Here is an 18,328-nt window from a genome sequence, read left to right on the forward strand (position 1 = left end):
TGTCTATGTCTTAATCCTTTCCTGTGTCACCTGTTTTAGAGTATGATGCATAACCGCAGGTATACTGTATCCCTTGGACTTTCACATTGACGATGAAACACAAAAATTGCATCGGAATTAAATACAAAAGGCAGAATGCCGACATAAGTACAAGAAGACTGACTTTTTAGTGTGATTGTTTTGAGCCTTTCCTGTGTCACCAGTTTTAGATTCCGTTGCACAACTGTCGGTTTACTGTATCCATTGGGCCTCCACATTGGCGATGAAACACAGAAGTTGTATCGGAATTGAATACAAAAGGCACAATGCCGACTTAAGTACAAGATGACTGACTTTTCTTGGTGTCTATGCATTGAGTTTTTCCTGTATCACCAGTTTTAGAGTCCGATTCACAACTGCTGGTTTACTGTATCCCTTGGAACTTCACATTGACGATGAATCACAGATATTACATCGGTATGAAATACAAATGGCACAATGCCAACTTAAGTACAAGAAGACTGACTTTTCTTAGTGTCTATGTTTTAAGCCTTTCCTGTGTCACTTGTTTTAGAGTATGACGCATAACTGCAGGTATACTGGATCCCTGGGACCTTCACATTGACGATGAAACACAGAAATTGCATTGGAATTAAATACAAAAGGCTGAATGCCGAGTTCAGTACAAGAAGACTGAGTCTTCTTACTGTCTATGAATTGAGCGTTTCCTGTGAGACCAGTTTTTGATTTCGATGCTTCACTTCAACTTTCCTGGATCCCTTGCATCTTCACTTTGGCTATGAAGCACAAAAATTGCATCGGAATTAAATTCAATAAGGCACAATGCTGACTTAAGTACAAGAAGACTGACATTTCTTAGTGTCTATGTTCTGAGCCTTTCCTGTGTCACTAGTTTTAGAGTCCGATGCACAACTGCAGGTTTTCTGTATCCCTTGGACCTTCACATTCACTAAGAAACACAGAAATTGCATCGGAAATAAATACAAAATGGACAATGCCGACTTATTTACAAGAAGACTGAGTCTTCTTACTAACTATGTTTTGAGCCTTTCCTGTGAGGCCAGTTTTAGATTCCGATGCTTTACTTCAGGGTTAGTGTATCCCTTGGACCTTCACTTTGACGATGAAAAACAAAAATTGCATCGGGATTAATTTCAAAAGTCACAATGCCGACTTAAGTACTAGAAGAATGACTTATCTTAGTGTCCATGCTTTGACCCTTTCCTGTGTCACCAGTTTTAGAGTCCGACGCGCAACCGCATTTTTACTGTATCCCTTGGACCTTCACATTGACGATGAAGCTCAGAAATTGAATCGGAATGGTATACAAGAGGCACAATGCAGACTTAAGTACAAGAAGGCTGCCTTTTCTTAGTGTCTATGTCTTGAGCCTTTCCTGTGTCACCAGTTTTAGAGTCCGATGGAGAGCTGCAGGTTTAGTGTATCCCTTGGTCCTTCACATTGACGATGAGACACATAAATTGCATCGGAAATACATACAAAAGCCACAACGCAGACTTAATTACTAGAAGACTGAGTATTCTTACTCTCTATGTTTTGAACCTTTCCTGTGAGACCCGTTTTAGATTCCGATGCTTTACTTCAGGTTTACTGTATCCCTTGGGCCTTCACATTGACGATGAAACACAGAAATTGCATCGGAATTACTTACGAAAGGCACAATGCCGATTTAAGTACCAGAAGACTGAGTCTGCTTACTGTCTATGTTTTGAGCCATTCCTGTGAGACCTGTTTTAGACTCCGAAGCTTCACTTCAAGTTTACTGTCTCACTTTCGACCTTCACTTTGACGATAAAACACAAAAATTGCATCGGAATTAAATACAAAAGTCAAAATACCGACTTAAGTACAAGAAGACTGACTTTTCGTAGTGTCTATGTTTTGAGACTTTCCTGTGACAAAAGTTTTAGAGTCTGATGCACAACTGCAGGTTTACTCTATCCCTTGGACCTTCACATTATCGATGAAACACAGATATTGCATCGGAATGAAATACAAAAGGCTCAATGACGACTTAAGTACAAGAAGACTGAGTGATGTTACTGTCTATGATTGGAGCCTTTCACGTGTGACCAGTTATAAATTCCGATGGTGCACTTCAGTTTTTGTGTATCCCTTAGACCTTCACTTTTACGATGAAACACAAAAATTGCATCGGAATTAAATACAAACGGCACAATGCCGAAATAAGTACAAGATGACTGACTTTTTAGAGTCTATGTTTTGAGCCTTTCCTGTGTCACCAGTTTTAGATTCCGATGCTTCATTTCAGGTTTCCGGGATCCCTTGGACCATCACTTTGACGATGAAACACGAAAATTGCATTTGAAATAAATACAAAAGGCACAATGCCGACTTAAGTAAACGAAGACTGATTCTTCCTCGTGTCTACGATTGAGGCTTTCCTCTGTCACCATTTTTAGATTCCGATACGCAATTGCAGGTTTAATGTATCCCTTGGACCTTCAAATTGACGATGAAACACAGAAATTGCATCGGAAGCAAATACAAAAGGCACAATGCCGACTTAAGTACAAGAAGACTGAGTCCTCTTACTGTCTATGTTTTGACACTTTCCTGTGAGAGCAGTTTTAGATTCCGATGGTTTACTTCAGGGTTACTGTATCCCTTGGACCTTCACATTGACGATGAAACACAAAACTTGCACCGGAATTAATTACGAAACTCACAATGCCGATTTAAGTACCTGAAGACTGAGTCTGCTTACTGTCTATGTTTTGAGCCTTTCCTGTGAGACCTGTTTTAGATTCCGATGCTTCACTTCAGGTTAACTGTATCACTTTCGAACTTCACTTTGACGATGAAACACAGAAATTGCATCGAAATTAAATACAAAAGTCACAATACCGAGTTAAGTACAAGAATGCAGACATTTCTTAGTGTCTATTTGTTAAGTCTTACCTGTGTCACCTTTTTTAGAGTATGATGCATAACTGCCGGTTTACTGTATCCCAGGGACCTTCACATTGACGATGAAACTCAGAAATTGCATTGGAATTAAATACAAAAGGCTGAATGCCGACTTATGTACAAGAAGACTCAGTCTTCCTACTGTCTCTGTTTTGCCCCTTTCCTGTGAGACCAGTTTTTGATTCCGATGCATCACTTCAGGAATACTATATCCCTTGGACATTCACATTGACAACGAAACACAAAAATTGCATCGGAATTAAATATAAAAGGCAAAATGCGACTTAAGTACAAGAAGACTGACTTTTCTTAGTGTCTATGTTTAGAGCGTTTCCAGTGTCACCAGTTTTAGAGTACGATGCACAACTTCAGCCTTTATGGTTCCCTTGGACCTTCACTTTGTCGATGAAGCACAAAGATTGCATCGAAATTAAATACAAAAGGCACAATGCCGACCTAAGTACAAGAAGACTGAGTCTTCTTACTGTCTAAGCTTTGTGCCTTTCCTGTGACACCAGTTTTAGATTCCGATGATTCCTTTCAGGTTTACTGTATCCCTTGGACCTTCACTTTGACGATGAAACACAAAAATTGCATCGCAATTAAATACAAATGATACGATGTCGACTTAAGTACAAGAAGACTGACTATTCTTAGTGTCTATTTTTTTAGCCTTACCTGTGTCACCTGTTTTCGATTCCGGTGCACAACTGGAGGTTTCATGTATCCCTTGATCGTTCACATTGACGATGAAACACTGAAATTGCATCGGAATTAAATACAAAAGGCACAATGCCGACTTCAGTACTAGCGGACTCACTTTTCTTAGTGTCTATGATTAGAGCGTTTCCTGTGTTACCAGTTTTAGATTCCGATGTTCAACTGCAGGTTTACTCTAACCCTTGGACCTTCACTTTGACAATGAAACACAAAAATTCCATCGGAATTAATATCAAAAGGCACAATGCCGACTTAAGTACAAGAAGACTGACTTTCCCTAGCGTCTATGGTTTTAGCGTTTCCTGTGTCACTAGTTATAGATTCCGATGCATAACTGCATGTTTACTGTATCCCTGGGACCTTCACATTGACGATGAAACACCGATTTGCATCGGAATTAAATACAAAGCCACAATGCCAACTTAAGTACAAGAAGTCTGAGTCTTCTTACTGTCTATGATTTGAGCCTTTCCAGTGTCACCAGTTTCAGATTCCGATGCACAACAGCAGGTTTTTACTGTTTCCCTCGGACCTTCACATTGACGATGCAACACAGAAATTGCATCGGAATTAAATACAAAAGGCACAATGCCGACATATGTACAAGAAGACTGAGTCTTCTTACTGTCTATGTTTGAGCATTTCCTGTGCGACCAGTTTTACATTCCGATGCTTCCTTTCAGGTTTACTGTATCTCTTGGACCTTTATTTTGACGACGAAACACAAAAATTGCGTCGCAATTAAATACAATAGGCACGATGCCGACTTAAGTACAAGAAGACTGACTATTCTTAGTGTCTATTTTTTGAGCCTTACCTAAGTCACCTGTTTTAGATTCCGGTGCACAACTGCAGGTTTAATGTATCCCTTGATCGTTCACATTGACGATGAAACACAGAAATTGCATGGGAATCAAATACAAAAGGCACAATGCCGACTTAAGTACAAGAAGACTGTGTCTTCTTACTGTCTATGTTTTGAGCCTTTCCTGTGTCACCTGTTTTAGATTCCGATGCACGACTGCAAGTTTACTGTATCCCTTGGACCTTCACACCTACGATGAAACACAGAAATTTCACGGAATTAAATACAAAAGGGACAATGCTGATTTAAGTACAAGAGACTCACTCTTCTTCCTGTCTCTGATTTGAACCTTTCCTGGGTCACCTGTTTTAAATTCCGATGCACAACTGCAAGTTTCCTGTATCCCTTGGACTTGCATATTGACGATGAAAATCAGAAATTGCATCGGAATTAATTACAAAATCCACAATGGCGTTTTAAGTACAAGAAGGCTGGGTATTCTTACTGTCTATGTTTTGAGGCTTTCCTGTGAGATCAGCTTTAGATTCCAATGATTCACTTCAGGATTACTATATCCCTTGGACACTCACATTGACGATGAAACACAAAAATTGCATCATAATTAAATATAAAAGCACAATGCTACTTAAGTACAAGAAGACTGACTTTTCTTAGTGTCTATGTTTAGAGCGTTTCCAGCGTCACCATTTTTAGAGTCCGATGCACAACTTCAGGCTTTATGTATGCCTTGGACCTTACTTTGTCGATGAAGCACAAAAATTTCATCGAAATTAAATACAAAAGGCACAATGCCGATTTTAGTACAAGATGACTGACTTTTCTTAGTGTCTATGATTTGATCCTTTCCTTTGTCACCAGTTTCCGATTCCGAAGCTCAACTGCAGGTTTACTGTATCCCTTGGACCTACACTTTGACAATGAAACACAGGTATTGCAACGGAATTAAAACCAAAAGGCACAATGCCGACTTAAGTACATGAAGACTGGCTTTCCTTAGTATCAATGGTTTGAGCCTTTCCTGTCTCACCAGTTTTAGATTCCGATGGACAACTGCATGTTTAGTGGATCCCTTGGAGCATCAATGTGACGATGAAAGTTTAAAAATTGCATCGGAACTAAATACAAAAGGCACAATGCCGACTTAAGTACAAGAAGACTGACTTTTCATAGTGTCTATGATTTGAGCCTTTCCTGTGTCACCAGTTTTAGATTCTGATACTCAACTGACGGTTTAATGTATCACTTGGACCTTGACTTTGGCGTTGAAACACAAAAATTACATCGGAATTAAATACAAAAGGCATAATGCAATCTTAAGTACAAGAAGAGTGAGTCTTCTTACTGACTATACTTTGAGCCTTTCCTGTGTCACCGGTTTTAGATTCCGATGCACATCTGCAGGTTTACTGTAGTCCTTGGACCTTCACGTTCACGATGAAACACAGAAATTGCATCGGAATTAAATACAAAGATCACAATGCCGACCTAAGTATAAGAAGACTGAGTCTTCGTACTGTCTAAGCTTTATGCCTCTCCTGTGAGACTAGTTTTAGATTCCGATGCTTCCTTTCAGGTTTACTCTATCCCTTGGACCTTCACTTTGACGACGAAACACAAAAATTGCGTCGCAATTTATTAAAAATGGCACGATACCGACTTAAGTACAAGAAGACTCACTCTTCTTCCTGTCTCTAATTTGAACTTTTCCTGGCTCACCAGTTTTAAATTCCGATGCACAACTGCAAGTTTCCTGTATCCCTTGGACTTGCACATTGACGATGAAAATCAGAAATTGCATCGGAATTAATTACAAAACTCACAATGGCGACTTAAGTACAAGAAGACTGGGTATTCTTACTGTCTATGTTTTGAGCCTTTCCTGTGGGATCAGATTTGGATTCCGATGCTTCACGTCTGGATTACTATATCCCTTGGACATTCACATTGACGATGAAACACAAAAATTGCATCGGAATTAAATATAAAAGCACAATGCAACTTAAGTACAAGAAGACTGACTTTTCTCAGTGTCTATGTTTAGAGCGTTTCCAGTGTCACCAGTTTTAGAGCCCGATGCACAACTTCAAGCATTATGTATGCCTTGGACCTTCACTTTGTCGATGAAGCACAAAAATTGCATCGAAATTAAATACAAAACGCACAATGCCGATTTAAGTACAAGATGACTGACTTTTCTTAGTGTCTATGATTTGATCCTTTCCTTTGTCACCAGTTTTCGATTCCGAAGCTCAACTGCAGGTTTACTGTATCCCTTGGACCTACAATTTGACAATGAAACACAGTTATTGCATCGGAATTAAAACAAAAAGGCACAATGCCGACTTAAGTACATGAAGACTGGCTTTCCTTAGTATCAATGGTTTGAGCCTTTCCTGTGTCACCAGTTTTAGATTCCGATGTACAACTGCATGTTTACTGGATCCCTTGGAGCATCAATGTGACGATGAAAGTTTAAAAATTGCATCGGAATTAAATACAAAAGGCATAATGCAATCTTAAGTACAAGAAGACAGAGTCTTCTTACTGATTATCCGTTGAGCCTTTCCTGTGTCACCGGTTTTAGATTCCGATGCACTTCTGCAGGTTTACTGTAGTCCTTGGACCTTCACGTTCACAATGAAACACAGAAATTGCATCGGAATTAAATACAAAAATCACAATGCCGACCTAAGTATAAGAAGACTGAGTCTTCGTACTGTCTAAGCTTTGTGCCTTTCCTGTGAGACCAGTTTTAGATTCCGATGCTTCCTTACAGGTTTACTGTATCCCTTGGACCTTCACTTTGACGACGAAACACAAAAATTGCGTCGCAATTAAATACAAAAGGCACGATGCCGACTTAAGTACTAGAAGACTGACTATTCTTAGTGACTATTTTTTTAACCTTACCTGTGTCCGGTGTTAGATTCCGGTGCACAACTGCAGGTTTACTGTATCCCTTGATCTTTCACATTGACGATGTAACACAGAAATTGCTTGGGAATCAAATACGAAAGGCACAATGCCGACTTAAGTACAAGAAGTCTGTGTCTTCTTACTGTCTATGTTTTGAGCCTTTCCTGTGTCACCTGTTTTAGATTCGATGCACGACTGCATATTTACTGTATCTCTTGGACTTTCACATTGACTATGAAACTCAGAAATTGCATCGGAATTAAATACAAAAGTCTCAATGCCGACTTAAGTACAAGAAAACTGACTCTCTTTACAGTCTATGTTTTGAGCCTTTGCTGTGTCACCTGCTTTTGATTCCGTTCCACTCCTGCAGGTTTACTGTATCGCTTTGACCTTCACATTGACGATGAAACCCAGAAATTGCATCGGAATTAAATACAAAGGCACAATGTTAACTTAAGTACAAGAAGTCTGAGTCTTGTTACTGTCTATGATTTGAGCCTTTCCTGTGTCACCAGTTTCAGATTCCGATGCACAACTGCAGGTTTACTGTTTCCCTCGGACCTTCACGTTGACGATGCAACACAGAAATTGCATCGGAATCAAATACAAAAGGCACAATGCCGACATACGTACAAGAAGACTGAGTCTTCTTACTGTCTATGTTTGAGCATTTCCTGTGCGACCAGTTTTAAATTCCGATGCTTCACTTCAGGTTAACTGTATCCCTTGGACCTTCACACTTACGATGAAACACAGAAATTGCACGGAATTAAATGCAAAAGCCACAATGCGACTTAAGTACAAGAAGACTGACTTTTCTTAGTGTCTATGTTTAGAGCGTTTCCTGTGTCACCAGTTTTAGGGTCCGATGCACAACTTCAGGCTTTATGTATGCCTTGGACCTTCACTTTGTCGATGAAGCACAAAAATTGCATCGAAATTAAATACAAAACGCACAATGCCGATTTAAGTACAAGATGACTGACTTTTCTTAGTGTCTATGATTTGATCCTTTCCTTTGTCACCAGTTTTCGATTCCGAAGCTCAACTGCAGGTTTACTGTATCCCTTGGACCTACAATTTGACAATGAAACACAGTTATTGCATCGGAATTAAAACAAAAAGGCACAATGCCGACTTAAGTACATGAAGACTGGCTTTCCTTAGTATCAATGGTTTGAGCCTTTCCTGTGTCACCAGTTTTAGATTCCGATGTACAACTGCATGTTTACTGGATCCCTTGGAGCATCAATGTGACGATGAAAGTTTAAAAATTGCATCGGAATTAAATACAAAAGGCATAATGCAATCTTAAGTACAAGAAGACAGAGTCTTCTTACTGATTATCCGTTGAGCCTTTCCTGTGTCAGCGGTTTTAGATTCCGATGCACTTCTGCAGGTTTACTGTAGTCCTTGGACCTTCACGTTCACAATGAAACACAGAAATTGCATCGGAATTAAATACAAAAATCACAATGCCGACCTAAGTATAAGAAGACTGAGTCTTCGTACTGTCTAAGCTTTGTGCCTTTCCTGTGAGACCAGTTTTAGATTCCGATGCTTCCTTACAGGTTTACTGTATCCCTTGGACCTTCACTTTGACGACGAAACACAAAAATTGCGTCGCAATTAAATACAAAAGGCACGATGCCGACTTAAGTACTAGAAGACTGACTATTCTTAGTGACTATTTTTTTAACCTTACCTGTGTCCGGTGTTAGATTCCGGTGCACAACTGCAGGTTTACTGTATCCCTTGATCTTTCACATTGACGATGTAACACAGAAATTGCTTGGGAATCAAATACGAAAGGCACAATGCCGACTTAAGTACAAGAAGTCTGTGTCTTCTTACTGTCTATGTTTTGAGCCTTTCCTGTGTCACCTGTTTTAGATTCGATGCACGACTGCATATTTACTGTATCTCTTGGACTTTCACATTGACTATGAAACTCAGAAATTGCATCGGAATTAAATACAAAAGTCTCAATGCCGACTTAAGTACAAGAAAACTGACTCTCTTTACAGTCTATGTTTTGAGCCTTTGCTGTGTCACCTGCTTTTGATTCCGTTCCACTCCTGCAGGTTTACTGTATCGCTTTGACCTTCACATTGACGATGAAACCCAGAAATTGCATCGGAATTAAATACAAAGGCACAATGTTAACTTAAGTACAAGAAGTCTGAGTCTTGTTACTGTCTATGATTTGAGCCTTTCCTGTGTCACCAGTTTCAGATTCCGATGCACAACTGCAGGTTTACTGTTTCCCTCGGACCTTCACGTTGACGATGCAACACAGAAATTGCATCGGAATCAAATACAAAAGGCACAATGCCGACATACGTACAAGAAGACTGAGTCTTCTTACTGTCTATGTTTGAGCATTTCCTGTGCGACCAGTTTTAAATTCCGATGCTTCACTTCAGGTTAACTGTATCCCTTGGACCTTCACACTTACGATGAAACACAGAAATTGCACGGAATTAAATGCAAAAGCCACAATGCGACTTAAGTACAAGAAGACTGACTTTTCTTAGTGTCTATGTTTAGAGCGTTTCCTGTGTCACCAGTTTTAGGGTCCGATGCACAACTTCAGGCTTTATGTATGCCTTGAACCTTCACTTTGTCGATGAAGCACAAAAATTGCATCAGAATTAAACACAAAAGGCACAAAGCCGATTTAAGTACAAGAAGACTGACTTTTCATAGTGTCTATGATTTGAGCCTTTCCTTTGTCACCAGTTTTCGATTCCGATGCTCAACAGCAGGTTTACTGCATCCCTTGGACCTTCACTTTGACAATGAAACACAAGTATTGCATCGGAATTAAATACAAAAGGCACAATGCCATCTTAAGTACAAGAAGACTGAGTCTTCTTACTGACAGTACTATGAGCCTTTCCTGTGTCACTGGTTTTAGAATCAGGTGCACAACTGCAGGTTTAATGTATCCCTTGATCGTTCACATTGACGATGAAACACAGAAATTGCATCGGAATCAAATACAAGAGGCACAATGCCGACTTAAGTACAAGAAGACTGAGTCTTCCTACTGACTATGTTTTGAGCTTTTCCTGTGACACCTGTTTTAGATTCCGATGCACAACTGCAAGTTTACTGTATCCCTTGGACTTTCACATTGACAATGAAACTCAGATATTTCATCGGAATGAAATACAAAAGGCTCTATGCCGACTAAAGTACAAGAACACTGAGTCCCCCCACTGTCTATGTTTTGACCCTTTCCTGTGAACCATTTTTAGAGTCCGAAGCACAACTGCAGGTTTACTGTATACCTTGGAGATTCACATTGGCAATGAAACACGGAAATTGCATCGGAATTAAATACAAAATGCACAATGCCGACTTAAGTACAGAAAGACGGTGTCTTCTTACCGTCTATGTTTTGAGGCTTTCCTGAGAGACCAGTTTAGTTTCCGATGCTTCATTTCAGGGTCCGTGTATCCCTTGGACTTTTACTTTGACGATGAAAGACAAAAATTGCTTCGTAATGAAATACATAAGGCACACTGCTGAGTTAAGTACAAGAAGACTGACTCTCCTTAGCGTCTATGTTTTGAGCCTTTCCTGTGTCACCAGTGTTAGATTCCAATGCACAACTGCAGGTTTACTGTATCCCTTGGACCTTCACATTGATGATGAAACACAAAAATTGAATCGGAATAAATACAAAGGGCACACTGCCGAGTTAAGTATAAGATGACTGACTTTTCATTGTGTCTATGTTTAGGCCTTTCCTGTGTCACCAGTTTTAGATTCCGATGCCCAACTGCAGGTTTACTGTATCCCTTGGACCTTCAGATTGCCGATGAAACACAGAAATTGCATCGGAATTAAATACAAAAGCACAATGCCGACTTAAGAACAAAATGACTGTCTTTTCTTAGTGTCTATGTTTTGAGCAATTCCTGTGTCACCAGTTTTAGATTCTGATGCACAACCGCCTGTTTACTGTATCCCTTGGACCTTCACTTTGACGATGAAACTTTAAATTGCGCCCGAATTAAATAGAAAAGGCACATTGCCGAGATAACTACAAGAAGACTGACTATTCTGTGTCACTAGTTTTAGATTCCGATGCAAAACTGCAGGTTTACTGTATACCTTGGACCTTCACATTGACGATGAAACACAGAAATTGCATCGGAAGTAAATGCAAAAGGCTTGATGCCGACTTAAGTCCAAGAAGACTGAGTCTTCTTAATGTCTATGTTTTTAGCCTTTCCTGTGAGACTAGTTTTAGATTCCGATGCATCACTTCAGGATTACTGTATCCCTTGGACCTTCACATTGACGATAAAACACAAAAACTGCATCGGTATTAAATACAAAAGGCACAATGCCGACTTAAGTACAAGAGGACTGACTTTTCTTAGTGTCTCTGTTTTGAGCCTTTCCTGTGTCAACAGTTTCAGAGTTAGATGCACAACTGCTGGTTTACTGTATCCCTTGGAGTTTCACATTGACGATGACACACAGAAATTGCATCGGTATTAAATATAAAAGGCACAATGCCGACTTAAGTACATGATGACTGACTTTTCTTAGTGTCTATGTTTTGAGCCTTTCCTGTGTCACCACTTTTAGATTCCGATTCACAACTGGAGGTTTACTGTATCCCTTGGACCTTCACTATGACGAAGAAACACAAAAATTGCACCGGATTAAATACAGAAGGCACACTGCCGAGGTAAGTACCAGAAGACTGACTTTTCTTTGTGTCTTTGTTTTGAGCCTTTCCTGTGTCACCAGTTGTAGATTCCGATGCAAAACTGCACGTTTACTGTATCCGTTGAACATTCACATTGACGATGAATTACAGAAATTGCATCGGAATTAAATACAAAAGGAACAATGCCGACTTAACTACAAGAAGACTGAGTCTTCTAACTGTCTATGTTTTTAGCCTTTCCATTAAGACCAGTTTTAGATTCCGATGCACAACTGCAGGTTTATTGTATTCCTTGGACCATCACATTTACGATGAAACACAGGTATTGCATCGAAATTAAATACAATAGGCACAATGCCGACTTAAGTACAAGAAGATTAAATCTTCTTACTCTCCATGTTTTGAGCCTTTCCTGTGATACCAGTTTTAGATTCCGATGCTTCACTTCATTTTTACTGTATCCCTTGGACCTTCACTATGACGATGAAACACAAAAATTGCATCGGAATTAAATACAGAAGGCACACTGCCGAGGTAAGTACCAGAAGACTGACTTTTCTTTGTGTCTTTGTTTTGAGCCTTTCCTGTGTCACCAGTTGTAGATTCCGATGCAAAACTGCAGTTTTACTGTATTCCTTGATCGTTCACATTGACGATGAAACACAGAAATTGCATCGGAATCCAATACAAGAGGCACAATGCCGACTTAAGTACAAGAAGACTGAGTCTTCCTACTGACTATGTTTTGAGCCTTTCCTGTGTCACCACTTATAGATTCCGATTCGCAACTGGAGGTTTACCTTATCCCTTGGACCTTCACTGTCACGATGAAACACAAAAATTGCATCGGAATTAAATACAGAAGACACACTGCCGAGGTAAGTACCAGAAGACTGACTTTTCTTTGTGTCTTTGTTGTGAGCCTTTCCTGTGTCACCAGTTGTAGATTCCGATGCAAAACTGCAGGTTTACTGTATCCCTTGATCGTTCACATTGACGATGAAACACAGAAATTGCATCGGAATCAAATACCAAAGGCTCTATGCCGACTAAAGTACAAGTAGACTGAGTCTCCCCACTGTCTACGTTTTGACCCATTCCTGTGAACCAGTTATAGAGTCGGAAGCACAACTGCAGGTTTACTGTATACCTTGGAGATTCACATTGACAATGAAACACGGAAATTGCATCGGAATTAAATACCAAATGCACAATGCCGACTTAAGTACAGAAACACGGTGTCTTCTTACCGTCTATGTTTTGAGGCTTTCCTGAGAGACCAGTTTAGTTTCCGATGCTTCATTTCAGGGTCCGTGTATCCCTTGGACCTTTACTTTGACGATGAAAGACAAAAATTGCTTCGTAATGAAATACATAAGGCACACTGCCGAGTTAAGTACAAGAAGACTGACTCTCCTTAGCGTCTATGTTTTGAGCCTTTCCTGTGTCACCAGTTTTAGATTCCAATGCACAACTGCAGGTTTACTGTATCCCTTGGACCTTCAGATTGACGATGAAACACAGAAATTGCATCGGAATTAAATACAAAAGCACAATGCCGACTTAAGAACAAAATGACTGCCTTTTCTTAGTGTCTATGTCTTGAGCAATTCCTGTGTCACCAGTTTTAGATTCCGATGCACAACCGCCTGTTTACTGTATCCCTCGGACCTTCACTTTGACGATGAAACTTTAAATTGCGCCCGAATTAAATAGAAAAGGCACATTGCCGAGATAACTACAAGAAGACTGATTTTTCTTGGTGTCTATGTTTTGATCCTTTTCTGTGTCACTAGTTTTAGATTCCGATGCACAACTGCAGGTTTACTGTATACCTTGGACATTCACATTGACGATGAAACACAGAAATTGCATCGGAATTAAATGCAAAAGGCTTAATGACGACTTAAGTACAAGAAGACTGAGTCTTCTTAATGTCTATGTTTTTAGCCTTTCCTGTGAGACCAGTTTTAGATTCCGATGCATCACTTCAGGATTACTGTATCCCTTGGACCTTCACATTGACGATAAAACACAAAAACTGCATCGGTATTAAATACAAAAGGCACAATGCCGACTTAAGTACAAGAGGACTGACTTTTCTTAGTGTCTATGATTTGAGCCTTTCCTGTGTCACCTGCTTTGGTTTCCGATGCAAAACTGCAGGTTTACTGTATCCCTGGGACCTTCACATTGACGATGAAACACAGAAATTGCATCGGAATTAAATACAAAAGCACAATGCCGACTTAAGAACAAAATGACTGCCTTTTCTTAATGTCTATGTTTTGAGCAATTCCTGTGTCACCAGTTTTAGATTCCGATGCACAACCGCGTGTTTACTGTATCCCTCTTACCTTCACTTTGTCGATGAAACTTTAAATTGCGCCCGAATTAAATAGAAAAGGCACATTGCCGAGATAACTACAAGAAGACTGATTTTTCTTAGTGTCTATGTTTTGATCCTTTTCTGTGTCCCTAGTTTTAGATTCCGATGCACAACTGCAGGTTTACTGTATACCTTGGACATTCACATTGACGATGAAACACAGAAATTGCATCGGAATTAAATGCAAAAGGCTTAATGCCGACTTAAGTACAAGAAGACTGAGTCTTCTTAATGTCTATGTTTTTAGCCTTTCCTGTGAGACCAGTTTTAGATTCCGATGCATCACTTCAGGATTACTGTATCCCTTGGACCTTCACATTGACGATAAAACACAAAAACTGCATCGGTATTAAATACAAAAGGCACAATGCCGACTTAAGTACAAGACGACCGACTTTTCTTAGTGTCTCTGTTTTGAGCTTTTCCTGTGTCAGCAGTTTCAGCGTTAGATGCACAACTGCAGGTTTACTGTATCCCTTGGAGTTTCACATTGACGATGACACACAGATATTGAATCGGTATTATATATAAAAGGCACAATGCCGACTTAAGTACATGATGACTGACTTTTCTTAGTGTCTATGTTTTGAGCCTTTAATGTGTCACCACTTTTAGATTCCGATTCACAACTGGAGGTTTACTGTATCCCTTGGACCTTCACTATGACGATGAAACACAAAAATTGCACCGGAATTAAATACAGAAGGCACACTGCCGAGGTAAGTACCAGAAGACTGACTTTTCTTTGTGTCTTTGTTTTGAGCCTTTCCTGTGTCACCAGTTGTAGATTCCGATGCAAAACTGCAGGTTTACTGTATCCGTTGAACATTCACATTGATGATGAATTACAGAAATTGCATCGGAATTAAATACAAAAGGCACAATGCCGACTTAACTACAAGAAGACTGAGTCCTCTAACTGTCTATGTTTTGAGCCTTTCCTTTAAGACCAGTTTTAGATTCCGATGCACAACTGCAGGTTTATTGTATTCCTTGGACCATCACATTTACGATGAAACCCAGATATTGCATCGAAATTAAATACAATAGGCACAACGCCGACTTAAGTACAAGAAGATTGACTCTCCTTAGCGTCTATGCTTTGAGCCTTTCCTGTGTCACCAGTTTTAGATTTCTGATGCACAACTGCAGGTTTACTGTATCCCTTGGACCTTCACATTGACGATGAAACACAAAAATTGAATCGGAATAAATACAAAGGGCACACTGCCGAGTTAAGTACAAGAAGACTGACTTATCATTGTGTCTATGTTAAGGCCTTTCCTGTGTCACCAGTTCTAGATTCCGATGCCCAACTGCAGGTTTACTGTATCCCTTGGACCTTCAGATTGACGATGAAACACAGAAATTGCATCGGAATTAAATACAAAAGCACAATGCCGACTTAAGAACAAAATGACCGCCTTTTCTTAGTGTCTATGTTTTGAGCAATTCCTGTGTCACCGGTTTTAGATTCCGATGCACAACCGCCTGTTTACTGTATCCCTCGGACCTTCACTTTGACGATGAAACTTTAAATTGCGCCCGAATTAAATAGAAAAGGCACATTGAAGAGATAACTACAAGAAGACTGATTTTTCTTAGTGTCTATGTTTTGATCCTTTTCTGTGTCACTAGTTTTAGATTCCGATGCACAACTGCAGGTTTACTGTATACCTTGGACATTCACATTGACGATGAAACACAGAAATTGCATCGGAATTAAATGCAAAAGGCTTAATGCCGACTTAAGCACAAGAAGATTGAGTCTTCTTACTGTCTATGCATTGACCTTCTCCTGTGAGACCATTTTTAGATTCTGATGCATCAGTTCTGCTTTACTGTCTCCCTTAGACCTTCACATTGTCGATGTTACACAGAAATTGCATCGGAATTAAATACAAAAGACACAATGCCGTCTTAAGTACAAGAAGATTGACTTTTCTGTTTTGAGCCTTTCCTGTGTCACCTGTTTTAGATCCCTATGCACAACTGCTGGTTTACTGTACCCCTTGGACCTTCACATTGACGATGAAACATAGAAATTGCGTCGGAATTAAAAACAAAAGGCATAATGGCGACTTAAGTACAAAAAGGCTGAGTCTTCTTACTGTCCATGTTTTGAGCCATTCCTGTGAGACCAGTTTAAGATTCAGATGCATCACTTCAGTCCTACTGTATACCTTGGTTCTTCACTTTGACGATGTAACACAGATATTGCATCGGAATGAAATACAAAAGGCACAATGCCGACCTATGTACAAGAAGACTGACTTTTCTTAGTGTCTTTGATTTGAGCATTTCCTGTGTCACCAAATTAAGATTCCGATACAAATCTGCAGGTTTACTGTATCCCTGGGACATTCACATTGACGATGAAAAACAAAAATTGGATCCGAATTTAATACAAAAGGCATAATACCGACTTAAGTACAAGAAGACCGAGTCTTCTTACTGTCTATGATTTGATCCTTTCCTGTGAGACCAGTTTTAGTTTCTGATTCTTCATTTCAGGTTTCGTGTATCCCTTGCACCTTTACTTTGACGATGATACACAAACATAGCATCGGAATTAAATACAAATGGCACAATGCCGACTGAAGTACTAGAAGATTGAGTCTTCTTACTGTCTATGTTTTGACCTTATCCTGTGTGACCGTTATTAGATTCCGATGCATCACTTCAGGTTTACTGTATCCCTTTCGACCTTCACTTTGATGATGAAACACAATATTTCCATCGGAATGAAATACAAAAGGCAGAATGCCGACTTAAGGACAAGAAGACCAACTCTTCTTAGAGGCAATGATTTGAGCCAATCCTGTGTCACCACTTTTAGATTCCGATGCTTCACTTCAGGTTTCGTGTATCCCTTGGAACTTTACTTTGACGATGAAACACAAAAATTGCATCGGAATTAAATACAAAAGGCATAATACCAACTTTAGTACAAGAAGACTGACTTTTCTTAGTGTCTATGTTTTGACCTTATCCTGTGAGACCATTTTTAGATTCCGTTGTTTCACTTCATGTTTACTGTATCCTTTAGACCTTCACATTGACGATGTTACACAGAAATAGCATCGGAATTAAACACAAGAGCCCCAATGCCGTTTTAAGTACAACAAGACTGACTTTTCGTAGTGTCTATGTTGTGAGCCATTCCTGTGTCACCAGTTTCACATTCCGATGCACAACTGCAGGTTTACTGTACCCTTTGGACGTTTACATTGACGATGAAGCACAGATTTGCATCGGAATTAAATACAAAAATCACACTGCCAAGTTATGTACAAGAGGACTGACTTTTCTTAGTTTGTACGTTTGAGTCTTTCCTGTAAGACCAGTTTTGGATTCTGATGCTTCACTTCAGGTTTCTTGTATCCTTTGGACCTTACTTTGACGATGAAACACAAAAATTGCATCGGAATTAAATGCAAAAGCCACACTGCCGAGTTAAGTGCAAGAAGACTGACTTCTCTTTGTGTGTATGTTTTAGGCCATTCCTGTGTCACCAGTTTTAGATTACGATGCACAACTGCAAGTTTCAGTATCCCTTGGACCTTCACATTGACGATGTTACACAGAAATTGCATCGGAAGTAAATACTAGAGCCTCAATTCCGTCATAAGTACAAGCAGACTGACTTTTCTTAGTGTCTATGTTTAGAGCCGTTCCTGTGTCACCTGTTTTAGAGTACGATGCGCAACTGCAAGTTTACTGTATCCATTGGAACTTGACATTGACGATGCTACACAGGAATTGCATCGGAGTTAAATACAAAATGCACAATCCCGACTTAAGTACAAGAAGACTGACTTTTCATAGT

This window comes from Schistocerca serialis, chromosome 5 (assembly GCF_023864345.2).
Source record: "Schistocerca serialis cubense isolate TAMUIC-IGC-003099 chromosome 5, iqSchSeri2.2, whole genome shotgun sequence".
NCBI classification, from domain to species: domain Eukaryota; kingdom Metazoa; phylum Arthropoda; class Insecta; order Orthoptera; family Acrididae; genus Schistocerca; species Schistocerca serialis.